General features: G+C 41.0%; 1 long non-coding RNA gene across 1 annotated transcript; it reads left to right on the forward strand.

Moving 5' to 3' along the window:
* The first annotated feature begins 1194 nt into the window (after positions 1-1194).
* On the forward strand, positions 1195-26143 carry LOC103462990 (uncharacterized). Its single transcript, XR_001776429.2, has 3 exons — positions 1195-1304; positions 9394-9531; positions 22857-26143. It is a non-coding gene; the product is annotated as an uncharacterized LOC103462990 (long non-coding RNA).
* Positions 26144-26625: the final 482 nt, after the last annotated feature.

Consider the following 26625-nt stretch of genomic DNA (forward strand, 5'->3'; position numbering starts at 1 on the left):
GCGACTATACACACAGCAGGTGGTGTCAGATAGAAAGTGACCCAAATCATGTTTTTATTTATAAAAATACATTAAATCTTCAGTTTTATTCAATCAAACCCAAAATAGATGAAGTTTAGGATCTACAATGATTTCCACATTCCTACAAAAACTGTTTTATTTGCTTAGTTTAAATATTCATGGTTACCGTATTTTCCGCACTATAAGGCGCATCGGATTATACGGCGCACTGTCAGCTTTTGAGGAAATTAAGGTTTTTAGGTGCGCCTTATAGTGCGGGAAATACGGTAATTTATCGTCGGGCATGAATATAAAATTCTAAATAAACTTTTTGATGGTATTTTTATTTTTGACACCTGATGCAGCATAAACCCTCAGAACAAAGCGAAAGTATTCAGAGTTCAAGCTGTGGTCTCTGCGTGAAAGCATGAGATGCAGAGCCGGTGCCGCAGGTCCGGTTCTGATGTGTGTTCGCTCCATGCCAGCTCGGATCCATCTCGTTAAGCAGTCACACCTCCCAGAAGGCCGCGCTCTGCCCGCTCGCCGTTTGCCCCGATAATTAGAGCCGCAGGCCCGGATGAAGCGGACTTTGTTTGTTTGGTTTTTTTTACAGCCTGGCTGTGAATATAAAGGTTCTGCTTGGTGTCCCACTGCGCTGATCTGAACGGACTTAACAGAACCTGTCAGCTCCAGACACAACAGGAAGCAATTCAGCGATCAACAGGAACTTTCCTGCATCTGCTTGTTTAGACACGTCCCTGCAGGAATTGACGCTTTCTTTTCCTGATTTTCCCACTGAACCAAACCTCTTGGAACAGGAAGTAACATTAGCTACCATTAATACTGAGCTTTACGTCTGACAACAGAAACAAAACTGGAGTTATTATCTTTGGACCCAAAGAGGAACCATCTAGAGTCAACGCACAGTTTCAGTTACTACAGCGAGAAACTAGAGATCAAGCTGAAATCTGGCTCTACGCTGCAAAAATGCAAAATATTACCAAATATTTTTAGTCTCGCTTCTCGTGCCAATATCTTAAAGTCGGCTTGTTTAAAGTCAGTAATTCCTTAATATTGATTAAAAAATGACTAGTTCAATAAGATATTTTCCCATATTATTGACCCTTTGCAGCTGGGTCACTTCAGGCGCCATGACGGACGTTGGGAGGAGAGCGACTGAAATTATTGTTTTTTCAGTTTATTCCGGTTTATTCCGGTGTTCTGACTGGATTTACGGGCAGCACAGGTAAACACAACACCTGTTTCTAAGGACCTGTGAGGTCAGAGGTGACAACGAACTACAGGTAGAAATACCCCGTCTCAACACGTCATACTTGTTTGAGTCAAACTAATGTGTCTGTAACTCTCCTGGTTGGGGCTCACCGTCGGCGGGATTTACAAAGTTGGAAACAGCTAGCTTAGAAACCGACCCGAACCTCCGAACCTCCTGACGTGTTGATCAAATTACCTGAATTCATGCCACATGATTTATTATCACCGTCATAAACAGCGTTTCCCCTTAAACCGCATTAAAAACGTACAAAAGACGAGAAGCCAACCGTTTTTTTTTTCCATACATGCTAGGCTACATGACGGTGCGGCACTGTTTCCATGGTTACTAATGGTTCAGGAGGCGCCCCGTAATGTAATATTTAATATCTTTCTAATCATTCTTGCTTATAAAGTATATGAACGTTAATCTCCTTACCTTGTAAAAAGCGTTCGCTGTAAATCCGTGTTCATACTGAGGGCTGCCGCTGCCAGTCATCCATGTTTTGGTTATTCTAAATTGACTTACGGTGCAGCGGTTGATAAAAGGTCGAAAGAATCACACCGGGGTCAGGAATCAGGATAATTTAATTCCTGTTCAAAACAAGAACATTTTTACTCCAGCAGCTCCTGGAGTAAAATAAAGTTGCAATATTACAAGAATAGTCATAAAATTATGGCTGTTTTATATTATATTTTTCTATAAAGTTATCTGAGAATAACATCAAAATAATACGAGGACAGAGTTAAACAACTATAAAATCATAAAATTTTAAAATTAAAGAACAAAATCAAATGAAACAACACAAAGTAATTTTCTGGTAGATAAAACTACATTTTTCTAATCTGCTTTAAATCACAGCATTAAAATTTGACTATATGCACAGCAGGTGGTGTCAGATAGAAAGTGACCCAAATCATGTTTTTATTTATAAAAATACATTAAATCTTCAGTTTTATTCAATCAAACCCAAAATAGATGAAGTTTGGGTTTGATTGAAAAAAAAACACACACAAAATAATCACTTTGGCAAGGAAAACTTAATAGACGTTACAAACGTGGGAATTAAATGCCCAGTGAGGTGCTGCTCTAAACATAAAACAATTAAACAATTATATATATATATATATATATATATATATATATATATATATATATATATATATATATATATATATATAAACTTATGAGTTTACAACATACTTTAGAATATTTTCAATATTTTAATACGCAAACAGAAAAACGCTTACCTCTCCTCAGCGCAGCTTGGCGCGAACTGAGGAGGGCAGCGGGAACACACAGGATATAACGCAAAAACAGGAAGTAAGAAAATAAAAGCTTCCCCACCAAAATAAAATACAATTTAAAAAAACAAAGGAAAAGAAATGTTCATAGATGAGGATGGATTTTTGCACACTAGGAACAAAAAAATAAATAAAAGTAATATAAAACAGAAACAATATATAACAGACATGTCAATTCAAAGAAAATTAGTTTTGAGAAGGTTCACAAAGAAAATTAAATAAATAACTCTGCTACAATGGCATGTTGGGGTTTTACTGGATTATCCTCTGGAATCGGGATGTTCGTGAGTGGAATCGGTCCGTGTGGCGTGTTGCTCCTTCCATGTGGCTGGAGACACGAACTGATCGAACCTGTTATCGCGTGTGGTCACAGAGGTTTGGAGAATCGGCCGATAATTCTTAAATCGTGCCGTGTGAACCAGACTGAACACTCACAAGCTCTACTCCTCTCCCCTCGACCACCGCGCTAACGCTCTGACTCTGGTCGCTATGGTAATATTTACATATCCCTTCAAAATAAGATACAGATGCGCCACAAAAACGAACCTTTTGCGAGACGGGCCCGCCACACGCACGGATGCACGCACACACCCCCAGGCCTGCATGAAACCTTTTCTTTATGAACATTTTCACTCCTTTTTACCGGGCAGCAGCAGCTAATCTGAACTCTTCCTCAATCCGTCCGTCCCTGGTCTCTTGGTCTCTCTTATAATCATCCACCTCCGACGATAATAAAGCCCCTGAATCGTTAATTCTCCCTCCTTCTCCGCTACTGAATCTGCTCCAGCGGTCAAAGTTTGTGTGGTAAACATATCGGTTAGTTTGACACATTTTTCTGAATGGTCTTATGTGCTTTTTAGCTATTGTGGTCGTAGTTTTTCTGACCCGCCCCGTCTCCTATCCTCTCACTTTTCTCGGACTCCGGTTAGCAGCTAACCGTTAGCAGCTAACCGTTAGCTGCTGAAATGGCTCTATTTATAACCTTAGAGGGGAGGGTCGGGCCAAGGAGAAGCAAGAGATTTCATTGGATAAGCCCAATGTCCGTCAATAAAATCAACCAATGGGCTGTCGATAAAAATTATAGTTAAGATACTTTGTTTTGTGAAATCATGACAGCGTAGAGCCGCCAGATATGGACGGTAAATGCACCAGTCTGTAGTCCAGACGGTCAGTCCTCCCCTGGACAGACGTTCAACCTGAATGCAGCTTTTTTTTTTCCTGTTCAAATTATCAACCCATCACAGTGTTGGGTACGTTTCTCCAATTTACACTCCACTAAATATTTCTACCCGCATTTGGCCAGTGGCGGGTGCTAATTTCCACCCCTGGCTTTGAGTTCTAGTTTCATTGCTCACCTGTGCTGCCTGCCTGCACTTTGTACTTGCTCATAATATTCACTAAATCATTAAGCTAAGTTGCTGCCACACCTTTCAGAAATCAAAGTAAGCGACGCTCCCCACGGCGCGTCGTCCTCCTCTGATGGGGTGGGACGCCCGCTGCAGCCACAGACATTATTTTAAAAAGTGATCCATAGAGAAATCAATCATTCATGCATAGAGGTTGGTTAGAGTACCCCAAAATTATACTCCAATCAGAGTAAATACGTTTAATTAAGCAAGTGTAAAAAGTATTTGGTAAACTACTCAAATACTGAGTAACTGATCATAACACCTGGTTTAATACTCAAAATGTGTCCTCAGACAGCCAAAAGTATAAAAGTTATGTGAACATTCTGGTATTTTAAATATTACCAGAATCATTTATACAAAAAAGGAGTTAGGTTTGGAGGCCGGTTCTGGACCAGATTCACCACGAGGGCCAACGTAGTCAGTGTTTTTTTAAACAAACAAACAAACAAAACAAAAAAAACAGCAATATTTCATCATTTGATATAAGTGAGCCAAAGATCCAGGTGCAGATCCCTGCAGATGGAAAGCGTGATCCGACACAGCAGCTAAAAGTGCAGCACGGTGGTTTTTATTTCATTGTTAAAGCGAAATTGTGAAGGTTAAAAAATCCACCACTGAGTGAGTATAAGACATGTATTTAGTATAACTTCTTTGGTTCCCCGTTGGCCCCCATCTAGAACCGCTGCAGGTCTGTGTCTGGTGCATTAATGACCACTGACCCAGTCCTCTCTGAAAACTGTCATGTGTGAGTGAGAGACAGGATCCAGTTCATCTCTGTTTTGAGCCTAAGGCTGCGTTCACACTGCAGCCTGAAGTGATTTTCTTGCCGGGGCCGTTCACACTGCCAGTAAATGCGACCTGTATGTGTTCTGCAGTCAAAACGGGCAAACCACCTGAAAGTGTCCCGCATGCGCAGTAGAGGGCGCCATAGCGTCAGCGTTCTCAGTGTTCTGCCAACCGCCATGAGAAGAAGAAGAAGAGCTCAGTGTTTGCGGAAGTAAACATGGAGGCTAACGGTGTAGCTTAGCTTATATATTTGAAGTTGTTATCAGGCAGGAGCAGCAAATTTAGTCCGTCATGGTTGTTGTTTTTCTTCCCACTTGCTCGTATCAGGAGCAGAATAGTGAGATTTGTTGAGAATCAGTGACGTTCAGTTCGGATGAATGCGACCTGAACGTTATGGTCGCATTTGAATCGGATACGTATCGGATATGGTTCACATTCGGAAAAGAATCCGACCTGTGCTGTTCACACTGCCATGAAAAGATCGGATACAGGTCGCATTAATTAAAAAAAATCGGAATTGGGTCACTTCAGGAATTGGGTTTTTTTAAATTCCGATTTTTTTTTTACTTAATGCGACCTGTATCCGATCTTTTCATGGCAGTGTGAACAGCTCACACTTTCAGTTCGTTTGCCCGTTTACACTGCAGAACGCAGAGAGATCGCAATTACTGGCAGTGTGAACGGCCCCGGCAAGAAAATCGGAATTGCCAAAAATTCGGAATTGGGTCACTGCAGGGTGCAGCGTGAATGCACCCTGCAGTGACACTCAAAGTTTAAGTGTCTCAGATTAAAACAATTTGTTTAAATTTGTTTTGATTTGGGCTTGTTTTCACTAATTATGTTGCCATGGTTACTCGAAATCCAAGTAAAAGCCCCTCCCAGGGTTGAGCCGCATGTTTTGATATGTTGTGGGGGTGCATGCTGCGGTTCAGGCAGGATAACATAATGCATTGCTATGACAGGGCCCAATAAATAAAGGAATATTCAGGAATTATTGACTTAAAAGAAGCTTCTGCATCTTGCTGGAACGTTGTTTTTTGTAATTTAGTTTTTCTTATTTCAATTGTTCTAAAATATTTGCTCTAAAAATACTTGGTAAGATTTTGCGTTTGGACTCAGCTGAACCTTCAGAGTCACATAAAGGCAGGTACAAAAACAGTCTTCTATCTTTACTCACGTTGATTACTGCAACAATCAAATGTGTCTTAATTTTATTTTGAGATTTTATGATGTAAAGCACTGAGAACTGCCTCGCTATTAAAATGTGCTTTACAAATAAACCTGAAAAAAGAGAAAAAACTGCCAATAATCATCAACTATGGCCATATTCAATAAATTAGAATATTAGTGAAAGGTTTATGTATTTCTCGCAACACATTATATAGATTAATTCCCCACAGATTGATGTTTTAAAGCCTTTTTAAGGAGACAGATGCTTGTTAAATTACAAAGTCCCATTTTTTAAAGTCATATTAGATATAAACAGGTTTACACTGTGCTGTAAAATTAAACTGTGGGGCTGGAAAGCGCATAATACTTCCCCTTTAATGCGGAAATGTGGGTTTGATGAAAATATGTTTAAAACCTGCTTAAAGGTTGTTTTCCAAAAGGTGCTTTTAATCCAACAGAAACTGAACAGCTGCGTTCAGACCGAGGCTGAATTGCGCCCAGGTGGATTAATTAGGCGGCTAATGAGGGAGGAAATCCCATCGCTGCTTTATTTTATACCTGCCTCTGTTGTTTCACCTTCACCGTCCTGGTTCTCCTTTTCTCTGGTAAATATCCCTGCAGCTCTTTGTCTTCATTATTGCTCAGCTGCCAGTGGGATCTCTACCCTCTTCTTCTGTAAATTGATACAAAACGACGCAAAATTCGCTGCATAAACGGGAGGAAACCACCTGGAGATCATAAGCAAGTCGAGGTCAAAGTTCACTCTCACCGTTCTGTAACATCCCAAACGTCACTGCAGCCCACGTCAAACACATTAAATGGTTAAAAATTAAACATTTCGCTGAGCGGTCGTCTGCACCTAAACACACACGTTGCCATGGTAACCGCTTCCTGGTTTGCTGTTGCCCTCCAGCAAAATATTCAATTTACCATAGTGGTGTTTTGTTGCTCAAGGGCTACAATTTAAAAGGTTTCTATTATTTAGTGAAGAAATAAAATGCATCAACATGTTTTTTTTTTTTTTTTTTTTTTATTTAAGCGTAAGTTTTTTTTTTTTTTTTCAGATGGAAAAGGGAGAGGAAATGTTTTCAGTTGGAAAACTGGACAAAGATCCAGAACAATCCACCCAGTCTGGCCTCCGGAGGGCGAGGAGAAAACCAAAACCAGAAAAAAATAAAAGGCAAGTTTGTTAATACAGAAATATTCATACGCAATGTAATCCAAGCAGGAGGAAAAATAACGAAGCATTAAAGAAAATGTTTTAAATTACACAAATTAAATGAAATAATGTCTGAAACTTTCATTAGACTGGTCGTTTCTGTTTACATAGTTCTATGTTGTGTCTGAATGACTGCATCATTTAAACCAGATTAAACTCTTCTACTTGCTAGTCACACATCTGACTCCCCACTGAGGAGCCAGCAGGAAAGTGAGCCTGCAGTACCCGCCGTTCAACCGATAGGGGGCAGCACCGAGACGGTTTTACACAAAATATGGCAGAATTAAATACAATTTACACAAAAATCTCAGAATTTGAACAGTAATGTAAAGATAGCACCTCTAATGACAATTTTAGAAAGTTTACTTGTAAAAAAGTTGATTTGAGGTTTAGTTGCTCTTTGTTTTTTTCTAATAAATGATACTTTCAGTGTTTAACTCTCATAAGTTCAGTTTATTAGTCAGATTAGTTTGCAAAAGTTTCTAACTCAGTGCAATCTACTGGGTTCCTTAATTAGAAAACTTTGTAACTAATTTGAATAATAAACTGAACTTGGTGCGTTTTGTGCAGTAGGTTTGGAAACTGCCTGTATAATTGGATTAAAATGAACTTTTTTTTGTAAAGTGCTTTGAGCCATTTGCTGTGAAACGCTGTGATATGGATGAACTGACTTGTATCTCTATGATCTCTCTCTGTTTGTTTGCCGCTAGCGATATTTAAATCTTTTAATTTTTCAGGTAACTCTGTGGGAAGCTAGCTGCAGGAATCAGCTGAGTGGTTCTTCATGCTTCCAGCTGCTGTTTGAAGTTCAAACATGGAGAACCGTTTGAGGCGAAGGCGCCTGTTTGGATTCCTAATTCTGCAGTTTTAGTTCAGAGTGAAAGATGAAATTATCATTTGATCCTTTGCAGGTTTTCAAAACACATGAATGTGGCTTCAGATGAGCAGGATGCAGAGGCCGCTGCTGCTGACCGTCAAACAGCAAATGCACTCAAGAAAAAGTAGAGAAATTAAGAAGCCCATTAAATTAAATTAAATTAAAAAGTGTTTAATTAAACAGATGCTGAAGTAACTGAGTAACTGCATATTTGTAACACCTGGAGCAACGTTTGTAAATGTTGTAATCTGACTGACAGAAATATTCAATTGGCCGTTTACTGGGTGCAAATTCTGGTATTTCAAAGACAAAATAATGCAAATAAATATCTGAAAAACCACAAGATTTAAGTCAAACACAAGAATAAAATCATCAAATTAACAGAATAAAGTTGAAATGTTATAAGAATAAAGATATTATCTTGACTTTATTCTTGCAATATTATGACCTTTGAAAGAATACAGTCAAAATAATATGAAAATAAAGACATATTTAGAGAATAAAGTCTCAAATTTAAGAGAATAAAGTTGTAATATTACAACTTTTTTATTGTAATACAATATATAATATTATCTTGTATTTATTATTGTAATAATATGACTTTATTCTCTTACAACTTAATTATTGTCATATTATGAGTTTATTATCCTATTATTTCGACTTTAATAATTTCATGACATCATTCTTATAATTTTTTTATTTTACCAATCAATCAATAACATCACATTTCAGCAGCAAGGCTGTTCAAAGTGCTTTACATAATAAAAAAACAGCATGTGACGTTAAATAAACAGTAAGAAAGAGATTTGGAAAAAAAAAAAGATTAAAAAAGATAAAAACATTAGAACCGGCTCCCCTTTTCAACCAGGGGGGGGCGACACCCCCCTGTCCTTATCTGGGACTCTAACCCTCTGGGACTTTAGTCAAAAACGCCGTTTGACCAGGACTCCAACCTCTAGGTTTGTGGTTGAAACGCCGTTTAACTGGGACTCTAGTTAAAAATGTTACATTTTCTAAATGTTTTTATATTTATATATATGTATATAATGATAAATGGTATTTTTCTTGTGTTCACTTGACGTCCAAACGCCTCAGCAGACAGAAAACAGGATTGGAACAACGAAGATGGCGTATAAACAAGAGGTCTCACTACAGCATAAACTGCTGAAAACTAATTTTTTCATTTAAAATGTGTTTTTTCTTCATTCTGTTTCTGATAAAGTTTCTGGATATAGAGTATCCAGAAACCTAAAGTACATTTTTCCAAAACATTTACTCAAGTGAACATAACTGAATAAATGTAACTAGTAACTACCAGATCCAGACCTGCTGTTTAAACTCCTTCCCTCCGTCTCCAGGCCGCAGGCGTCCAGTCTGACCGCTTCCCTCTCGCTCTCCAGCTTCCCCTGCCGCTCAGCGTGACTTCCCAGAATCCCCTGTGGCGTGAGAAGAGAAGCAGCTCTGCTTTCTGATTGCACCGCAGCGTCTGAGTGGAGGTAAAGATCCGACACTGATCACTTCCTGCTGCGCTCTCACCTTCTTCCTCTCCACTTTATTCTGCCTCCTCCATTTTCTCCTTCACTCTGTTTTCATTTCGATATTCAGAGCAGGATGGACAAACTGCAGAACTTCTAACACATTAAAGCTGCAGTAAGTTTTATTTAAAAATATGTTCTTTATGTATTTGCCAAAACATTCACTGTATTGTGACGGCATGATATGAGACGGATAATCTCTGAAAAAATCCATCTCCTTCTTGAGCTATTCCTGAAGAAATGAACCAAAATCAACCAATCAGAGCCAAGAGGCAGGTCTTAACGCTGTCAATCAACCTTATGAACTCGCTCACAGCTGAAAGTGCTTCACAAAACATGTATGAAAAGCACATAAAACATAACATGAAATTAAATTAAAAGCCTGTGCGTATAAATAAGATTTTAGCTTAGTTTTAAAATAATGTGTGGAATCGGTGCAACGTAAAAACAGTGGGAGAGAATTCAGACAGTAATAGCTTGAAACAACCGATATTCTTTTCTATGGTTTCCAGCATTTAAAATTTAATTTTCAATGGTTTCCATTAGAGGTGTGCCGATCGATAGGCCACCGATCATAATCGGCCGATTTTCGTGAAAAAGTGAATGATCGGTGATCGGCGATCATTGGCTCTTGTTGCCGATACCGATCACCTGCATCTCATTTCTCAGCCTGCCTGTGCAGCTGGTCTCCTCTTTCCTTCACACTGCACAAACGCGCAGCAACAAATCCTAAGTGATGTGGAACTATAACTATAACGCACTGAGTGAATGGGGAAGTTTGCGTGTTGCGGTGGAAAATTGAAGCGGGTCAAAATGCATCAACACGACGAAGCTAATACGACATAAAAACAATGCCATACTTAAGGAGTTTGGCTACATCGAGACTCACTGCAGTAAAAAGACATATGGAGGATCAGATAGCAGGCAAAGCAGCACACAGCTACAAACACTCACCCGGATTAGCATGACGGTCAGAAAGCTAAACAAATAACCCGCAAAATTATTTAAGTCTTGGAGCTGCGATGTAAGACGCTGGTTCTGCTCTCGCTGTTGAACCGCTGCTACGCTACAGGTAGTAATATTTCACAGACGGAGCGCAGCTTCTGCTCCACCTGGTAGTGACTCTCACACCGAACCTCTGCTTAAAGCTGCAGCATCTAAAATACATTTTACATACGTATTAAAACTTTCGCCGTCCTAACATGAGACAGATAATCTCTAAAAAATAATCGATCTCCTCCCTGCTCTGCATAATTACTCCGCTCAGTCAGAAACAGCCACTCAGAGCTAGCAGTGATCAGCTAGCCGCCATGCTAACAGGAAGTTTTCATTCAGTAACTCAGGATTGTTTATTGTAATGGATCCTGCATTTGCCTTTTTGGCAATGCCAAATTCCTCTCTTATACTGCAGAGGATTAAAGATCATCAAGGTTTGAATCACTGTAAAGGAATTCAAGGTAAACAACCTCCGCCAGGTGAATCACTACTTCCTGTTTCCTGCCAGTCATTTCTTTACAGTCAGACCTGAAACAGAACTGCTAAAAACTTGTTACAGTAAAAACTGTTTAGCTTTCCCTGGGTTTTCATTCTGGGTCCAAACTGTGCAGACGGAGTGGGATGGTTTAGCTCAAAGCTGAATCATGTGTTAAAGTGGCCCAGTCAAAGTCTAGACCTGAATCAAAGTGAGAATCTGTTGTAAAAAATGTAATTCTGAGTAGAAGAATCAGTGAAAAGTTGAGTGTTTAAATTTGGAAAGTCCTTCAGCCTGAACTGCAGAAAAACATTTTACAAAATGTTTGACTCAGGAAGGTTGAATATAAATGCACACCACACTTTTCAGAGCTTTCTTTGTGAAATTGCTATGAAAGTTATTTTTAACACACTTTTAGCTGCAAACAGACACATTTACAAACCAACAAATCCAGGCATGATTTTTATTTGCGTTTCTCTAAATGTGGGGTTTTAATCCGTATTTCCTCATAAATCATGTAGTTTCCTGTGTCAGGTTGCGGTTTGTATGCACACAGGTGGCTCCTCCGGCGGCGAAGGGCGACTAGAATACAAATACATCTTAATTAAGGGCTAATTTCCCGCTCCATTGATTCCAGCTCCCACGTTGCTGCGCCGCTTCGCTCGGAGGATCAATGAGCACAAAGTACATACATGTGGATTTGGCTGCAGGCGTTTCTTTTTTTTATTATTATTATTTCTCCCCTGAAACGAGGATTTTTTTAGGTTTCATGGATTTGTTTTGGAGGCGAGTCAGAAAGGAGGACGGTTACAGAAGCTCAGGATATCAATGAGGAGCGAAGACGCCTCGGGTTTGTCAGCGGCTCCGTCGGGTCGATGCTAACGGATCATAAATGCTTCATTATATTTACAAAGTTACAAATTCTAATCAATAAAGATCAAGATGATGAAAACAGGTGGAAATAGGTTCAAACAACGACAGATTATTAAGGTCATACTAAGACAAATTAAACGATAAAGAAATAAATAAGTCATAATATTACAAAGGTAAAGTCGTGACACTTTGAAAATATGTTCATAATATTATAAGAATAGTCATAAAGTTGACTGAAATAAAATCCTGGTTCTCCTCAAACCTGCTTCAGCTTAACAGTGATAAAACAGAGGTTCTTCTCATTGGTGCTAAATCTACTCTGGCCAAAATCAAAAGCTTCAGTCTTGTAATTGATAACTGTCCCGTTTCTCCCTCCCCTCAGGTAAAGAGTCTGGGTGTCATCCTTGACAGCACCCCGTCTTTCCAGTCTCACATTAATAACATTACCCGCTCGGCTTATTTTCACCTACGCAACATCAGCCGCCTCCGCCCCTCCCTTACTCCCCATTCCACTGCCATCCTTGTTCACTGTCTTGTGACATCACGCCTGGACTACTGCAACTCCCTTCTGTTTGGTCTCACCCAGAAATCTCTTCATAAGCTCCAACTGGTCCAGAGTTCAGCTGCCCGTATCATTACCAAAACCCCATCCATGCACCACATCACTCCTGTCCTGCAGAGACTCCATTGGCTGCCCACCAAGTTCAGCAGAGAATACAAAACTCTTCTGTACACTTTCAAGGCCCTTTACAATCTCTCCCCACCATACCTTTCAAATCTTATTCATATTGCCATTCCCTCTCGCTCCCTCAGATCATCCTCCTCCATCCTGCCCGTCTCACCACCATGGGGAGCAGAGCTTTCAGTCGCTCTGCCAAATTCCTCTCTTATACTGCAGAGGATTAAAGATCATCAAGGTTTGAATCACTGTAAAGGAATTCAAGGTGAACAACCTCCGCCAGGTGAATCACTACTTCCTGTTTCCTGCCAGTCATTTCTTTACAGTCAGACCTGAAACAGAACTGCTAAAAACTTGTTACAGTAAAAACTGTTTAGCTTTTCCTGGGTTTTCATTCTGGGTCCAAACTGTGCAGACGGAGTGGGATGGTTTAGCTCAAAGCTGAATCATGTGTTAAAGTGGCCCAGTCAAAGTCTAGACCTGAATCAAAGTGAGAATCTGTTGTAAAAAATTCTTCTGAGTAGAAGAATCAGTGAAAAGTTGAGTGTTTAGATTTAGTCCTTCAGCCTGAACTGCAGAAAAACGAGTATTTTTTTAGGTTTCATGGATTCATGGTGGGGAGCAGAGCTTTCAGTCGCTCTGCTCCCCACCTCTGGAACTCATTACCACCATGTCTTAGAAACATAAAGTCATTATCACATTTTAAATCCGAAATCAAAACACACCTTTTTAGATCTGCCTTTTCCACATGACACAATTGGTTTGCCTGATTTTACATAGATTTTATATAGATACATTGTTTTGTTTTATTTATTTCTATCTATTTTTAATTGTTATATTTTATTTGTTTCTGTCACTATTTTTTACTCTTGTACGGTGTCCTTGAGTGCCAGAAAGGCGCATTTGAAATAAAATGTATTATTATTATTATTATTATTATAAAGTTAAAGTTGAATTAATATAAGAATAAAGTGATAATATTACAGTCATAAAATTAAGAAAATAAAGTTGAAAAAAAAAAAAAAAAATATATATATATATATATATATATATATATATATATATATATATATATATATATATATATATATATATATATAAACACCAGAGCAATAGAGGCTCAGATCTACCACACCAGAGAAGACCCAAGGTGTAGGTTGTGCAAGGAGGCCCCTGAGACAGTCCAGCACATAACAGCAGGGTGCAAGATGCTGGCAGGGAAAGCGAACATGGAACGACATAACCAAGTGGCGGGCATAGTGTACAGGAACATCTGTGCAGAATATGGACTGGAAGCCCCGAGATCAAAGTGGGGAACACCCCCAAAAGTGGTGGAGAATGACCGAGCTAAGATCCTGTGGGACTTCCAGATCCAGACAGACAAGATGGTGATGGAGAACCAACCGGACATTGTGGTGGTGGATAAACAACAGAGGAAAGCCGTTGTGGTGGATGTAGCAATACCAAGTGATTAGAACATCAGGAAAAAGGAGAAACTGGAGAAATACCAGGGCCTCAGGGAGGAACTGGAAAAGGGTCCATGGTGGTGCCTGTGGTCATCGGGGCCCTCGGGGCAGACAGTCACCCTCAAACTGGAGCAGTGGCTCAAACAGATCCCAGGAACAACATCAGACATCTCAGTCCAGAAATGTGCAGTTCTAGGCACAGCCAAGATACTGCGCAGAACCCTCAAGCTCCCAGGCCTCTGGTAGAGGACCCGAGCTCAGAGGATGAAACAGACCACCCGCGGAGGGTGAGAAGGGAATTTATATATATATATATATATATATATATATATATATATATCTCCTCCAGTATCTTGGCTGTGCCTAGAACTGCACATTTCTGGACTGAGATGTCTGATGTTGTTCCTGGGATCTGTTTGAGCCACTGCTCCAGTTTGGGGGTGACTGACTGCCCCGAGGGCCCCGATGACCACAGGCACCACTGTGGTCTTCACCTTCCAGGTCTTTTCCAGTTCCTCCCTGAGGCCCTGGTATTTCTCCAGTTTCTCCTTTTTCCTGATGTTGTAGTCACTTGGTATTGCTACATCCACCACAACGGCTTTCCTCTGTTCTTTATCCACCACCACAATGTCCGGTTGGTTCGCCATTACCATCTTGTCTGTCTGGATCTGGAAGTCCCACAGGATCTTAGCTCGGTCATTCTCCACCACCTTTGGGGGTTTTTCCTCACTGTGATCTCGGGGTTTCCAGTCCATATTCTGCACAGATGTTCCTGTACACTATGCCTGCCACTTGGTTATGTCGTTCCATGTTCGCTTTCCCTGCCAGCATCTTGCACCCTGCTGTTATGTGCTGGACTGTGTCAGGGGCCTCCTTGCACAACCTACACCTTGGGTGTAGGTTGTATATATATATATATATATATATATATATATATATATATATATATATATATACACGCAAAGCAAAAGCAGCACAAATGGACATTTTATCAGCACAAACCAGCATTTTGTAAATATTGGGGGTGGGGCTGGTTGACCTTTCATGACCTCTGGAAACTTTCATTAACATCATTAAAATGAATATAGACACCAATTTAGTTTGATTTGGTTAAAGTGGCGAGTCTGGTTGACCTTTTGACCTTTAAACTTTAGTTTTTCAAAGCAAAAGCAGCATAAATAAAAAAAATGCTGCATTTTCTGTGCAGCAAAGTTGTTAGTTTCTGAAAATGGGTGTCAATTATGTCTGCACCAATGTTGTTGGATTACAGTGAAGTGGGGGGACTGGTTGACCTTTTGACCTTTAAACTTTCAATAATACCTTTAAAAAGCAGCACAAACTAAGTTTTTTGCAGCACAAATGTAGCAGAGGATTAGCACCAAATTAGCTTGAAGGTGGTGGGGAGGTGACACAGGTTAATAAGAGTTGTACAGCAAACCTGTACAATAATTTAAGTTCTTTATAACATTGGATTTAATTTAGAAGTGAAGTAAAACGGGTTTGTTGGTTCCAACATTTATCACCAGAAACGCTTCACAGTTTGCAGGTTTAGTCGTTCAGCCACAGAGCAGCATCTCATCTCGACTTCATGTGTTTATGTGAAAATCCTTGAAGCCGCTTGCGAACTGGGAACCAACAAAAACAACAGATGGAGATTATTCACAGGAAGGCGAAGCGTTGTCGGCGGGTCGGCGGCCTCTCGCCCACGTTCTGCAGAAACGTCTCAAGCACTTTTAGACGGAAATAACCCGATGAAAAGTGGGATTCACAAAGTTAGAGAATGAAAAGTTTAGCTTTCAGTCCTGATTCTTCAGCGTCTGAGAACCGAAACAAGTCAAACTTCTCCATTTAAGCTCCAGCCGCCGACGCCCCGCTCAGGCCTCATTTATCACAGCTTGTTGTGCAGAAAGCAATTCTTTCAAAGTGTAAAGGCTTCCCCACCCTGGCAGGTTACAGCTCCATCACTTAGCGGCTGTCTGCCTGGACGCCAGGCCCCCCGCCTGCAGCACCAATCAGGCTGCTGTCCGTAACTGGATGCCACTCACAGCGAAGCCGCCGACCGCTTTAGGAAAAACACTCCATTTAACTCGACTCGCCTCATGTTTACTCTGATTTTTAATCCTGGGCTGCAGCACGATCAGACCAAACAAATCAAACAGGATCTGAAATCCGTCTTTTGATGCACTTTTAGCCTGTTTATGCTTCAAAAAGTCTGAGATTTACAGCTATTTATTGACTAGGTGTTTATAAAATCAGAACAAATCTCAAAATGTTGGGATCTTGGGTATTTATTGATTCATTATTATTTTGTTCTTTTGTCTCTTTCTTGTTCCTGCTTTAGTTTGGTCTTTCTTAGTGATTCCAGTTAATGTTTATTTGTTGTGTCTAGTTTTATTATGGTCCTTATGTCTCGTCATATTTTGCTCTCCCTCGCCCCTGTGCCACTTTCTCTCCTCACACCTGCAACTTGTTTCTAATTAGCAATCTAATCAATCCAATCATTTGATCCGTGTTGTAATGATCACCAGCATGAAAACAAAACATTCTCCATCTCACTGTCTAGTTTTCCTGGATTTCTGTTTTTTGTTCTCCTCTGGCTCCCTGTGCTCCCTTGTTCTTTTTTGTAAGTTTTGTTTTTTGTTTTTATTAATTATTATTTTATTATTTCTTCAGATCCATTTCCTGCTTCAGCCTGTCTGCGTCTGGCTCGCCTTCAGTCAACATAAATCATGACAAAATGAAATAAATAAGTTAGCTAAAACTTATTTTTCCTGAAGAATACAATAGAATATTTATTCTTATTCTAACAATGAAACATTGTATAACAAAATTTGTCTACCGGATTTTTCTACTGGTGGAGACGACAAAGAAGACGACAGGAAATGGCAATGCATGACTTTTAATAACTTATTGTATGAACAAACGTGATTTTGTGTTTCTTATTTAACTTTTCATTGTGATATTGCATTTTGCACAATATCACAATGAAAAAACAACTTAAATCAGCATAAATAGATTTAAATATTTTAGATTTTTCTATATTTACGCATCAAAAGAAAAAAGGTGAATAAAAGACTAAAAATGATTCAGTTTATTCGTCCAGCTGCAAACAGGAAGTGCTAATCTGCTCTCTGAGTTGGAACAACAGCAGAAAAGCTCGTGAATTTGTTGAAGAAAACATCTTGTGTTTTGTTTTCTTGCTGGTGAGTTATTTAATGTCGCTTTCTTCAGGGTTTTATTTGTTCGTTTGTCACCTTGAGCCCAGCAGGAAAGCTTCTCCATCGCTGGGGATGTTCAGTATCTCCGCCGGTGACACGCTTCCTGTCGAGGAATCGGCCCCGGAGTCTCTCTCCTTTCATGTTTCTTATCATCTCCTACTTTTCCAGCCAGATCACGACGCAACACGTCAAGCTTATCGCCACCTTCCCCATCTTCAGATGTGTTTATCCGACTCCCCACACCTTAAAGTGGCTTTGTGCTGCTCAGATTTATCTCAAATTAAACTTCTTATCTTGCTGCACACATAACACTGCAGGAATAGTGGAGAATGTGTCACATATTACAGCTGTCAGCTTTATCTCACTGCAAAAATGATGCAAACTCTGCAGCAGGAATACAGAAGCCCATACATTTAGCCCTGCGGCGACGTGGAGCTTCTGTCGTTTCTGATGCAGAAATATGCAAAGATAATTCCACCAAGTTAAAGACATATCAACATTTTATTGACTCGGATTGTAGAAGTGGGCTGTTTAGAAAACAATGCACACAGATTTGTTTTGTTTTCTCTATTATTTCAGTCTGTTTGTTGACATCAAAATATCATGTTTGTCAACAGCGTCCTGACGTCGTCGACTTTGTCCAAATCCTGAGTTTGAAAATTTGTTAGAAAAAAAAAAAAAACGTAATTTCACGTAAAAAAAAAAATCATGGACATTTCTGAGCTTGAAAAGTTGTTTGAAAAAACTCTGAAATTTTCTAGAAAATTGCAAAAATTTGTGAAGTTGAACCGTCGGGCTGGGGGGCGGGGCCAATGACCGGAGCCAATGACCGGGCCCCTTACGTGAATCAGGGGAGGGGCGTTTCTGGTTTAATTTTTACCCAGGAAGCACGTTGGCTAAACCGTGAGTGAAACAGTCACTGGGACTGACTACTACATCTTCCATTGAGGGACAGTAACTTTAACCTCACATACACCTTTCTGAACAGGTGAGGGCGCACTTTCTCCATTTATAATCAGACATTAAAGCGACTTGAAACCATTTCTCCCTCCATGGCAACTGCAGACCCGGACCCCCTTGGGGGCCCATCCGGCCCGGGCCGGGGGACAGCTGCCCCCCCAATAGCTCCGCGCCTGAGTTGAACAGTCGTAAATTTACAAGTAAAAAAATCAGAAATTTAGAGACGAACTTCATACATTTTCTAGAAAAAACTTGGAAATTTTTGACCTTTAAAATTAGCTTGAAAAAAATCAGAATTTTTAAAATAAATCTCAGTAATTGTCTACAAAACAATTGGAAATTTTTGCATTTCAAAATTAGAAAATTTGATCTCAAAATTACCGAGTTTCTGTTCTCACTTTTTTTTTTTTTACTTTTGGAGCTCAGAAATTTTTGCTTTATCTAGAAAATTTCTGAGCTTAAAAAGTAAAGAATTTGCTTTAAAAAAAAAAAAAAAAAAAACTTAAAATTTTGAGATCTCAAAATCTCAGATGTTTTTGGCAGAATCGCCCTCCTCCCTGTTCATGTGCCTCCCCGTCACTCCGCTGTTTCCTCAGAGCTCCGCGCCGACGTGTGCCGCCTCCGGGCGCCACCCACCGGCCGGCCTCCGGGCGCCACCCACCGGCCGGCCTCCTGCCCTCCTCTCCGAGCTCCGCGTCTCTGCCGGGACTAAAACTCCCACAGCGGCCAAACAAGAGAACCTCCACTTTAACAAAAGGTCGATGACGCTCCGCTGCTTTTCAGCAACAAAAGAGACGGCAGGCGGAGCGGAGCGTCCTGACGTTGGACACTCTGACCGTTTGGTTTTTATTTAGCCGTTAATGGCCGAGGTGCGCGATCGATGGAGAGGAATAATGAGGCCGATCGATTCCCATCGATCTATAGGCGCTTCCTCTCACACCGATACCTCGGGGAAGCCTCATTTGGTCCCACAAAAGAAAGAGAGTAACTGGAAATAATATTCAGGAGAGAAGCGCTGGGACAGAACTATTGATTCTTGTCATAAATGATAAAAGTATTGATCGTTTTAATGCTCTGGGCCGCCGCAGTTGTGTTATTCATGTAGGGCTGCATCCAGCTCAGGTTGGTTTCTTAGAAAACAAGTTGTGGGTTTAAAAGGATTTTGGCAAATACGTAAAACCATCCATTTAACTTGAAACTTAAAAAGAAAAGTTTTGATAATTCATTAAAAACAACAGCGGCGGTGATTAATGCTAATCAGACTGGCTTCAGATATGAATAAAAATAACACGAAAAAAAAAACAGAATTAGTTTTAAAAACAGCAAATTGAAACGTCAACAAATGAGTTGTGCTTAATTAAAACAATAAGAGGTACGTTTTATACACTGTTGCTATAGCAACAGACTAACCCAAAACTATCCGCTCATCTCCTGATACACAAAGGATCAGCTCATCTCATTCTAGAGCTGATATCCCATAATATGACGTCCACATTCATTTTTGATGTGTTTATGGGGATTTTGGACCATTTCCTCAGAAATGAGGTCAGACACTGATGTTGGAACAGAACTCCTGGCTTCTCGTCCAACACTGTCTGTGTTTGTATTAACGTTAATTAATAAGACGCCAATTTTAACTCCCGTTTTTGCGCTGGGATGGGGAGATTTTTTCAGTCGTATCCAAACACTTTTTTTTTTGCATCACGAGTCACGTGATCAACAGCTGGATGTTACTACAGTCAAAAGCAAAGAAGACAACAGGAAGTGGTGTGAGGATGACGGTTTGTTTGGTTCTTTTGGACAATGTAGCGCTGGCTCACTAACATCAGATCATAAAAAGCTGTGAGTCGTTCCAAAGTGTTGAATCCATCGCTCCTCTATAAAATGGCCGACTATAATTTCCCCAAAACGTTGCATACGTAGCCACTCCCAAGTAGGCGGGGCTTGTTACGCCAACGCCTGAATAAGACGTCTCCTCTGATTGGCTGATAGATGATGAGCGTCGGCACCATGGCTGAATATAATTCAGTCAAACTAATTCACATGCGATTTAAATTTAATTTCTCATTTATTGAGACACCAGGTTAGTTTGATTTAACTCCTCCTCGCCTGTGGCGGCGCTGCACCAAGAACCACTGAAGGAAACGACACAAAATCCTCTGAAGACACAAAATGTAAGCAAAAATGGAGATTTTAGTGGCTAAAGACCACGAGCCATTTCTCGCGCTAGCTAGCGCTAGGCTAGCATGTTTGTTTTGGTTGTTTTTACCCAGAATGCCCTGCACTGTAGTCCACTTCCTGCTTTTGGAGCGGTCTCTGGTCCGCTTGGCGTTCACATATGCATTCAAACCGAACCAAACGACAAATCCAGCTGCCTTCATCCAGAAGGCTGATTAATTTATTTATTTAGTTTATCTAAAACTGCCCTTGATATGAAATATTTAATTATTACCAAAAAAGCAAAACAGAGAGTTAATGTGGGGAAGTAGCCAGTAAATTAAACATGTTTTCTTTCTGTTTTTCGTGGAGTTTTTGCTCTTCAGGAGGAAGCAATTGAAAGAAACATCAAAGGAGGGCAGAGGTGATCTTCACAGGTCCTTCACCATCAAGGTTGTGGCGGGAAATTGTGTTGCTGATTACAACAGCAGCCCACATTTCTGCATTCTCATTCAGGAAACATCCTGACAGCACAGCCTCTTCCACACAGACAAACCAGGCTCGGATGAAAGATGATTAGCATTTATTTCCTCTGTGGAGGGCCGGCCGACTCCCTGCGGAGCGCTTCGTCAGCTTCCTGTCGGTCAGGTGGGAGCGGCGACTCATTCGCTCCAAAACGGGGGAAATAACACAACAACCAGGTGCTCCTGTTGTTTTCTCTCAGCCCCGGAGCTTCACAACCAGGCTGTGTTTTTGAACAATTTTCAGGCAGCAGAAACCTCTAATTTTACAGGGAATTAGTTTTGCTGTGGCCTCTCTCCCACCAGGCTCCCCCGCTGCTGTCAACAGGAGACGTGAGACAAACAAAGGATCCGTCCGACCCTGCAGCTGCGCGGCGCCGCCCACACACGCTGCGATGGAGCAAATTAAAATACGCCCTTAGCAGCTCTGTTTCTGTTCAACTGTCAAGTCAATTCAAAGTTTTAAAATGTCAAGTAAATATAACATCTACGCAAAGCGGGAGCTACTTACTTAGCAAAAATAAAAACAACAAATAAAAAGGTTGGACAGCAGGGGGCAGCAGCTTGTTGCAGTGAGGTTAGCGCCACTAAATTGTAGATTTGGGGTAAAAATCGATGAAACCAAAAGATATTTCTGGAAAACTTTCTAAAAACAATCAAAGAGGTGAAGCACGTCAAGCAAACATCCATCTATAAGTCTATAAATGTGAAAATGTAACTCAAATACATATTTCACTAAACTGGAAATGATCCGTGCCATCTTGATAGGCAAACACACGTGCAAGAAAATACATCAACACTTCTGATCAATGATCAATGTGCAAAGAAACATGCATGAACAAAATGGCTGCCGTCGGGACCGACCCGTATGAGACAGAGAATGGAAACATGTCAGACGGTGTGGAGAAACTGTCGCCGATCTCGTACTATGACATCATTAGTTACCGTGGAAGAGCTTCAGGCCTGAACTCTGTGGCTTGTAAAGGACGAACAAACTCTTCAGGTGAACAACAAGGTTCTGGCTAGCTGATAAAAGCTACATTAGCTAAGCTAATTTTGCTAGTTTGGCAGTAAGAGCAACAATAAATATCTGATATTTATCCTCGTGTTACATAGGGGTTGGTAGAGAACTGAGAAATTATGATCTAGTAATAGTTGTGATGAGTTTATATTGTTGATAGGTAAGAATGAGGCGAGAGCCAGTTCTAAGTTTGTAGCTTGTTTATTGTTGTCATAGCAACTCCATAGCAAATGCCTACCAAGATGGCTGCCAGTTACGTCACATGAGAAGTACGAGAATAAAGTCATAATATAAGAATAAAGCTGAAATAATACAAGAGTAAAGACATATTATTATTATTTCTCTTCTTAGTGTGGCTGTAATACTCCATCATATTTAAATATTTTATTTAGTTTGAACAAACAATAAAAAATAACAAAACAAGTAATCATGCAGTTTTACATAATTAGTTTGAAAAGAAGCAAGTTGGAAATGTAAGCTCTTATGATTTCCTGCTCCTCTCACCAACCTGCAAACATTTAAATCTTAAATTATTCCCACATTAAATGACATTATTTACACATTTTTAATATCAACAAAAGCATTTTTGGTATTTTAAATTCTGATCCTACACAAGATAATTCCCAATAAGCTCCAGTTTGAAGTTTTTAAACTGGTTTATATTTCTACTGTGAGCTTTATTAAATCTTATTTACCTTAAAATGTTTATTTAATCTACTTGTTGGTCTGTGACTAGATTGCTAGTAATTCTCTGTACTGTAACCGCAGCAGTAAACATGTTTGTCATTAATCCCAGGAACCTCCTAAAGCTCGTTTCAGCCGCCGCTCTCCTCTGATGCTTCAGCTCTTCGCTGCGCCCTTGAATCTATTAGTGGATTCAGACCCCAGAAAACATTAATTATGCTTTCATGTTTCTGCAGGAATGACAGCTGAGGAGGTGAAAGGAGCCACCAGAGCCTCTCCATCCGGCGGCCGGCCTCCGGCGCGGCGCGCTCCAGAGGTTGGATTTGTCTAATTGAATTAGCGCCTGTGGCCTCTTGAATGTGCAGCATCAACAAGGGTTTAATGGGAGTCAAAGCTTGGAAAGGAGCAATAATTCGCTGGCAAACAACACTATGAAGAACGCCAGCCACCAGATTAGTGCTGACAAACTGTAATTGGATTTCCTGTACACTTAATTGAATTGGACTAAATGAGCATTTGCCAGTTTGTTTGTTTTTTTTTGTTGTTGCCTTGAATTCGGGTTACAGCCGGCATGGAGAGGAGGGCAGAGTGCCAAACATTTACCCAGGCAAAAGCACTGAGTTACTGTCAAATGATCAATTAGTTAGTGTTTAAAATTTACATCATCTGAGGAGCAAAATATAAAGTGGAAAATTTGACAATAATTCATATTTCCTGGTTCTGATCCGGCTGCACAGTGGCGCAGTTGGTAGAGCTGCTGCCTTGCAGCAAGAAGGTTCTGGGTTCGATTCCCGGTCTTTCTGCATGGAGTCTCCATGTTCTCCCTGTGCATGGTGGGTTTTCTCCAGGTACTCCGGTTTCCTCCCACAGTCCAAAAACATGACTGTCAGGTTAATTGGTCTCTCCAAATTGCCCCTAGGTGTGAGTGTGTGTGTGCATGATTGTGTGTCTCTGTGTTGCCCTGCGACAGACTGGTGACCTGTCCAGGTGACCCCGCCTCTCACCCGGTACACCAGCTGGAGAGGAACCAGCAACCCTCCCGACCCCACTGAGGGACCAGGGTGTAAAGAAAATGGATGGATGGATGGTTCTGATCCGGTTTCTATATTTGCCTTTTCTCGTCTCTAAACTGTAAAACCGATGGACTGAAGACGTTCATGCAGTTCCTCTTCACTTGCTGCAGAATAAAGTTTTCCGATAGAAGTGATTTGGTTTTCATGGAGGATCTGAAACGGTTCCTCCTCCCCAGCGGCTCCCACACAGAACCGGGCCGCCGCTGAACGGGCCTGAACTTTGTTCTGCTGCTCCTGGTGGGCAGAGCAGGATGACCCGCTCCGCACCAGATGCAAAACAAACTCATTAGGACGAACAACCTCTACATGTTCCCAAACATCCTCTCAACGTGGGCGAATTCTTTCAACACTGCTCATTTCTTCTCGTTTTAAATTCCTCCTCTTCCGTCTGAAACCTGATTTATTTTATGCAAAGCAGCTGCTAATCGCTGCAGCCGACAGCAGCTGTGTGGGAAACGACATCGGATCGGCCCAGAGGGGCGGAGCCCCAAAAACTGCATCAAAGTAAAACTACCTCAACATTGCTTTGCTCCAGTTAAAGTAAAAAGTACTTTTTTCCCCAAAAAGTTACTAAAAGTCCTTTGAACTTATATGGATCTTTCTTTTCGGGGTCCATTAGGTTACTGACCCGGATTTTTAACAGAACTAGAGGAATACTTTACTGATCCTTTCCAAGATTCTGCATTTCCAGACTGCTGATAAGTTCTAGAAAGGTTCTGAGAAAGATCCAGAAAGCCATCGTCATTTTAACAACGTACAGTCTGTGTTATTTACCGTCAGGTTTTAAATCGTGGTTTTGGTTCGTTGGACCAGGTTCCTTTACATCACTGCTCCGTTCTGATGGCACCTCCGGCTCAGTGGGTCTCTGAGTCGTCCTGCAGTTGGACTTCGTCTGCAGTTTCCAACCGATCCGGGTACGATTGGGTCCATTTGCCACTCGGGGAGCATCTCTGGAAAGCTAACCTCAACCTGGACCAGCCAGAACTCATTTCTGATCCGTGTTGACGTGTAACCAAGTAAACTCCGAGTTGGACCGTTTGCTTTAGGCGCTTTAACGTTTTAGTCAGTAAGGAAAGGTTGATATGAAGTCTGAGCTTTTATAAATAATGTCCTAAGCAGTAAATGTATATAAGTGAATAAGTGAAATGTGAAAATGGACGACAGTTTGTACGTCCTTAGTAACGATTGGTCACATTAAGACTTTTAGATGCCTGAGAACTTCAGGTCTGCGTGTGCGAGAGCCGTGAAAACGTTGTGCAGAGCCGCCTGCAGTTCGCTAATCTGACGTTTCTTTAGCCTCCAATTTGTTGTCGTTAAAGTGCCTTTAATGAGTAGTTAATGCTACACTGTGTTTCCTGCATTTCGATATCGACGGCGTAAAAACACCAAACAGGACGAGTCATGCACCAGCGAGTCTGCAGAGCAGCGTGGGTAATTAGGCGGCCCGGACTAATTAATCATCCGACTCCCTCTACTCTCCCGGAGAGTAGATTAGCAGCGAGTTGCTTCTGTAATTTCTTACACTGATCAAAGGTTCGCACGTCTTCAGAAGGAAAAACAACCAACGAGGACGTTCTGCCGTTTCTGCCAGCTCTCATCGGAGCAAATCCAGCTGATGAGTCAGGAAAGAGGCGCTTTGACCGACAGCTCGAGAAACGTTTCCGTTTCCTCTCAGCTTCAGAGGAAACAGAAACACCTGCACAGTTTTCCTGTCGGGTCAGAGGTCAAGCAGCAGAGATGAATTTCTCTGCTGTGGATTCACTCAACATTTCTTTTCTCTGTTGGATGATTAACCTGTGGTCTGCATGAGGCTGGCGTCTGATTGGTCGATTTAAACTTTTGAAAGCATCACCGGAACTTCACAGAGTCACGGAGCTCAAATCTGAATTCATTTCATTTGTTGTTTTTATTTATTTTGGATATTTAAAATATCCCGTGTTTAAATGCTCATTAGAACTTAAAGAGAACATTTTTGTGCCACTGCTGTTATATCACATGAAAACGATTTCAGATCAACAATGTGATCGTTTAATCTCGATAACTTCTGGGACAATTTATCGCCCAGCAAACTCGACATCATGACTAACTGAAGACGCTCCGGATTTTCTCTGGAAAATACCCAAGATGGCAGAAACGCTCAAAATGTGTTTATGTTCCACGAAGAGAAGAAACAGACGCAACACAATCTGTTCGTCACACAGCATGCAACCGATTGGATGAAAGTGTTTGATCCGTTGCTTAGCAACAGCGGTGACCCAGGAGGGGGCGGAGCTTCGAGCGTTTCCTGCTGCGACTCGCCCAGGTGGAACTCCTCAGCTACCTGGTTACTGTTGGCACCAAACTGTGAATGATCTCCATCCATCCATCCATCCATCCATCCATCCATCCATCCATCCATCCATCCATCCATCCATCCATCCATCCATCCATCCATCTGTTCATCCATCCGTCCATCCATTTATTAATATATCCATCCATCCATCCATCTGTTCATCCATTTATCCATCCATCCATCCGTCCATCCATCCGTCCGTCCGTCCATCCATCCGTTCATCCATCCATCCATCCATCCATCCATCCACCCATCCATCTGTTCATCCATCCGTCCGTCCATCCATCCGTTCATCCATCCATCCATCCACCCATCCATCTGTTCATCCATCCATCCATTTATTAATATATCCATCCATCCATCCATCTGTTCATCCATCCATCCATCCATTTATCCATCCATCCATCCGTCCATCCATCCGTCCGTCCATCCATCCGTTCATCCATCCATCCATCCATCCATCCATCCATCCATCTGTTCATCCATCCATCCATCCATCCATCCATCTATCCATCCATCATTTACTGAATAAATTAAAGGAAAACGTCTTTTCAGCTGTGTTTGACCAGTTTTTTTTTTTTTTGGTCTGCACCTCCCCAA

Source organism: Poecilia reticulata, chromosome 3, assembly GCF_904066995.2.
Source record: "Poecilia reticulata chromosome 3, P_reticulata-male-v2, whole genome shotgun sequence".
NCBI lineage: Eukaryota > Metazoa > Chordata > Actinopteri > Cyprinodontiformes > Poeciliidae > Poecilia > Poecilia reticulata.